General features: G+C 34.1%; 1 long non-coding RNA gene across 1 annotated transcript; it reads right to left on the bottom strand.

The window, feature by feature from the left end:
- Window positions 1-750: 750 nt before the first annotated feature.
- LOC108470405 (uncharacterized) lies at window positions 751-4,712 on the bottom strand. The gene is made up of 2 exons (XR_008285905.1): window positions 2,695-4,712; window positions 751-2,022 (listed from the first exon to the last, which is right to left on the bottom strand). It is a non-coding gene; the product is annotated as an uncharacterized LOC108470405 (long non-coding RNA).
- Between the last annotated feature and the right edge of the window lie 993 nt (window positions 4,713-5,705).

The following is a 5,705-nucleotide window of genomic DNA, read 5'->3' as shown; positions in this document are numbered from 1 at the left end:
TCATCAATGCGTTTGAGCTTTGTTTCGCTCCAAATTCTGGTTATTAAAGCCGAGATGGCTTCCTTAAAGAGCATAGCTTGAGCATGGGTAATAGGGCCTTGGGGTAGCTTAATGAGCTCCTTGCTTAAGCTTGGTGAGCTCCGGGGCATGCTTACATCATTCCCCCTTCTTCAAAGTGACTTTTCCTCAAGTCGAGCTAGTTGTTCACATCAAAGCTGATACGATCCGCTTTGGGGAGAGTCGAGTCGTATGCTAGTTTGCCCGATCGTCTACGAGAAGCTTTCATTTAACTTGTTTAGAGATGATAATTTTAAGTTAATGAATGCGGAAGCTATTGAAAAGGGTTTCTAAGATAGGTTTATGGATATGAATTTTATATATATTCGATTAAAAAATATAAGGCGAAAAGGCATATGGAATAGGAATGAAATGGATTTTAGGTTCAAGAAAGGAATGGAAAATTTGGCTAACAATAAAATAAAGGATAGTGATGGAATGGAGTGAGACGAACTCAAAAGCAAGTAAGAACCAATACTAAAGAGTATTGACCCAAATACTTATAGGCTTTCAAGGTGGAAGGATGAAAGTGAAAAAACCTCGACCTACTACTTAGAGAAGTAGGAACCTCGGTATAAAAGGTGAACGCCACACTATGAAGTAGTGATAAGTTTAGATAGAGAAGAAAACAGGTTGAAGCCACTAGGCTTCCTAGATTAGCCAACAAGTATTCAACGAAATATGAGAGAAAGATTTATCACAAAATGATGTAAATTTTCATTAAAGTGTCAAAAATCCAAAAAAAATTCTCCTCTTTGAAATGGATGGTTACACTTATTTATAGGTATAGAAAAGCTAGCTGAAAAGTCACAACTTAATGTGCTAATTAAATCTAAAATTAAACTCAAGACTTTTGAAATTCTTGTAACTAATAACTCCTTGATTGAATTCATTTAAATTCAGCTAAATGAATATCCATGAATGCTTGAAAAATGTCTCTTGAGTTGTTCCTTGGCTAGCCGAAAAGACACCAGCAACTAAATGGTGTTTTGAATGCTTGTTTTCATCTTTGAATGAGCAAAAACTGCTGGTAGATGAAAGGAATTGCTGCCAAATTTAAGAGGAGTTAAAATGCCCCTTAAAAATCCTTAATTGATGTATAAAACATCCCTTCTAATAGCCACTTCATTTGTAACCAAAAATGACTTAAAAAGTCACTTTTTTAATGTGTAACAGCCCTTGTAATGTAACGGTTATGACTTGAAAAGACTCCTGCAATAAACACATTAAAATGAGTTTATTAAGCACAAGTAACATTTATTAAACTTAAACACACTAAACACATGACTTCAATAAATAAACTAAAAGCAAAGTCATCAATTAATGCAGCAACTAATTTAATTAAAGAAGCAAAATTAAATAAACTTATCTCATGAATCAATAAATAATCCTAGGAACTAGATTAATTAAGAGCAACACTTATTAAAAGAACTAAGATGAGTTGAATAACGTCCAACAACTCATTTATTAAACTAAGATGCTTAAATGCATGGTTTAAAATGCAAACTAAATGAACAAATGAGTTACTTAATGCAAGACTTAATTTAATGAATCTGACTTAAACTAACATGGGAGTTACATAATGCATGACTTTATTAAATGCAAAACACATAATGCATGTCATAATTAAAATATGTATTTAATAAACAAGACATAATTAAAGACCAAAGTAACTAAAATAAATCAAGTCCTTATTCCAACAACTTAAATGAAATTAAAAGTCTCATTTTGCACTTGGACCCCCTCGAGTTTAGGCCAATCTTGATGTCATCAAAGTGTATCAAAACATGATGCGACCGGGTTCGCATCATACCCCCTCTTGAAATTGACTTGTTGTCAAGTCGAGCCATTTGTCCCTTTGAAAATGTATTGACTTGTTGTCAAGTCGAGCCATTTGTCCCTTTGAAAATGTTCCTTCTTGCGCGGCTTTCCTCAGTTGAATGGAATAATGGATATCACATTAACCTAAAAATGGTTTATCAATAGACAAGTAAGCACTTCACCATCATAGATAAGTAACAGAGGATTAAGACAACAGAAACCTAAAGTTAAGCTGAATGCTAAGCAAAAGACAGATTTTATCTTGCCAAAAATGACTTACCAATTTTGACAATGACAAGTGCAAAGTAATCAAATCCAAATAGCTCTTATAGAATGTAGTCCAAAGATCATATGGCAATAATCTCAATTGGGCAAAGCAAACATACTTCAATTTATTGAAAAGTTTCATTATTCCATCAATGCAAACATGGGGATTCAATTGTATAAAAGGGTACTTAGTCATGAATATTTGCAAAATGTTAAGCATACTACTCCACATCCAAAACTTTTTAATATGTTTATTCAAAAATAGAATTTCATGTGATTGTACACGCAAAGTGTACCATGGCCAACATCTTTCAATCATTTGCTTATTATCATGATTTGTTTTAACATTACGTCCATTGTCACAATCCAACACAAACGAATCAATACTAGGCCAAAAACTACAATCAAACACATCATGATTCAAATAATTTCCAAACATCCAATCAATAAAATTTTCATCTTCATTTGAATGAAGCAAAGGTATTTGAAAATTTTCAGAGACTTTAAATTGACGGCCTTTAAGAGAGGGAATCTTATGATCAGTTTTACCTTTTTCAATCAGAACAAATCTTCTCTCCTCGAAAATGTAATGTAAAACAAACCTCTTATCTCGATCGACTAGGATGGGTGATGAAACTCCAAGGCAGCTCGTGCTTCTCAAAGGGTGTCGTTCACAGTAATAAAAAAGATTAGTATCAACAGAAATGATGGACTTAGAAAAAAATTAAATCGTGTTCGTAATTTGATTCAAGTCCATATACATATGTCGGCCTTACCTTTTCAAAATCGAACAAGTATTTCAAATGTGGCCAAGCAAAATGATTAAGGTTCAAAACAACATTGAAACCAAAGTCATTAAATTTCATTGCCTTAATTAAAGTACAAATCTCAAACAAACTTAAATAGGATACACAATAAGCAAGTTGCTTGAAGTTTCTATAAAACAAATCAAAGTAACAAATACCAGGTTTGTACACACGAACTTGATCATTCATTCCAACATGCAACATATTTTGAATAATTTCCAATTTCCACAACATGTTAGAAAATGATGTCATCAACTCACTACAGGACTTAAATTCCACTCGATCAAGCAAGCATGCAAAGTTAACAAAACCAAGCAGATCAAGATATGGGAATCTCGTATAAAAATTCAAAGTTTTATCTTGAAGGCCAAAATCAAACGGTTTGAACATTGCATGCGAAAGCCTTTTAACATGTATGTCAAACAAAGACACGGTGAACATACAACTATTCAAAGATTCAAATCTATCACAAACCAAATGAACAGGCATGTTTAAACAGACATATTTAACACATGAGTTCAAAGAGTTTATATAACCAAAATTTGTATGTGCAAAGCTTTTATCAAACACATCTAAAATTCGATTAGGGTGAGCCAATCCAATAGAAGGATCAAACGTGTGACAAGACAGAATTTTCACGGCACTTTTCGAAGTAGGGTCATTAAGAGATGAACAAGGACTAATCAAATCAAATGATGGAGGCATGTCAGAAATTGACCCATCAAAATTTTTATGAGCAATTTTTAAATCGGACGACCTTGATTCGATAAACATGGAATCCTTACCTTTCTTACCTTTATCACAAGTGGGTGGTCATCATTTACGTACTTACATTTCTCGAATAACCGAAAACATCTCTCGTTTGAAAGGTAGTGAAGCTGGAATTGGTCGTACAAGACTTTAGGAACCTGAAAAGTTACATCACAAGAAGATCGAACAGGTGGGTTAGTGGAAACAATCCTTGCTTGCTCCCTTTCTTTTTCACTTGATTCTTTTTTCTCGAGATCTCTCATTTCTTTTTCCCCAATCTCTTTTTCCACTCGTTGTTCTTGTTCAACTTCTTTTTCTCTCTCAAACTCTTTTTCATTCTCTTTTTCAATTCCTTTTTCAATCTCATTTTCATTCTCTTTTTGTTCTTTTTCTTTTTCATCGGCTTTTTCAATGACTTTCTCGAGCTCTTCCAAGAATCTCTCATTTTCTCTCTTATTCGCCTCTTGCCTGATACGCACTCTCCTCAGATGAGATTTGTGACTTAAGAATTTGCCCGATCATAAATCGAGTAAGTTAGGGTGTTTCAAATAAGGTTGATGGAATGAAAGGAGGCTTGGGCTCAAATAGGATAACATGATTCTGGGAAATGATTTAAGGAATGGAAATTAGAAATTCAGCCAAGGTTCAAGCAAGAACTAGCACAATAGGAGTATGCTAACCCGTTACTTAGATGAAAGCTTAATTCAATTAAAGATGGTATAGAAATAAGGTGGAATATTGGTATAGGACCTCGACCTGCTATCAAAGTTGATAGAAACCTCGGCATATCTTAGAACGCTACACTTTGGGAATCCAAGTGATAAGTTCGGAAACAAAGATAGAATGATGCCACAAGGATTCTTGATAAGTCAAACTAGTCTTTAGAGAATATTGAAAAGTTGAAAACAAACTCACAAAGTTGATAAATTTCATAAAATGTTCATTAGCCTCTAAAGTAAAAAAAATGAGCAAATATTTATAGCCTAATCTAGGAGTAGCCGAATGGACTCAAAAGCTAGCTGATTGGTCACTTAATTCAGCCTTTAAATGTGCTGAAAATTCCAGAACATTTCAAGAAAATTCTAGGATGTTTCTCCAGCCTTGGAGATGAATTTGGACAGCTAGGTGTCTCCATACAACTAAAAACCTTTACATTAAATGCGAACTGATCAGCTTTCTTGGGGACGGCAATGGTAACTATTTAATGTGCCAACTCAGCTAATTAATGAGTTGTTTTCTTAGGCTAGAAGGGTTCAACGTTGTCACTTTAAATCAGCTCAAAATGAGCTGGAAAATGCTGGAAAGTCCCAAGGAAGTTTCTTTGAAGTTTCCTCATAAGCTGAAAGAATAAATGAACTCAATATGCCTTTTGGAAAATTCGGCTGAATGAATGCATGCTGCTGGTGATGCTTCGGTGAGCTGAACGGTCATGAGAGCTCTTAATTTCAATTGGGGAGACTTCAATGGTCAGCATTATTCAGACGATTTTCTTAAGGAAGAAACATGGCTGTTGGAGTGCCCCATCCGTCACCTTGAAGAGAGGAAAAGGGCTACTGCTGAATTTAATTATCATGCCCATTGGTGTGCACTAAAAGGCAGTAGCAAAGTGATGGTCGTTCAGCTCTTCCCAAGGCTGAAAACATGCTTGCATTTATTGCAAAAACAAAGCAACAATTAAATAGGTTCAAGCATATTTAATTCGGCAGCAATTAATTGAACAAGACTCATTAAATTCGGCTGGACAAGTTTAAAGACTATTAAATTTGGCTGGACATAAATTAACTCAACAGCAATTTAATTTGTCCTAAACAAGACATATTTAATTGTTGTCTCAAGCTAGACATATTTAAGGGATGTCCTAATTTAGACTCATTTAATTTGTAGAAATTAAAATGTCCAGTTTTAATTAAATAAGCAAACTGAAGCTAACTAATTTAACTAACTAGACTTTATTCCAGCAATTAAAATGTATAAAAATAAATTGAATCAGCTCAATAAGCTTGC

Source organism: Gossypium arboreum, chromosome 7, assembly GCF_025698485.1.
Source record: "Gossypium arboreum isolate Shixiya-1 chromosome 7, ASM2569848v2, whole genome shotgun sequence".
In the NCBI taxonomy this organism is placed as follows: domain Eukaryota; kingdom Viridiplantae; phylum Streptophyta; class Magnoliopsida; order Malvales; family Malvaceae; genus Gossypium; species Gossypium arboreum.
The sequence above is the reverse complement of the archived record's forward strand: the minus strand, read 5'-3'. Positions and strand labels throughout refer to the sequence as shown.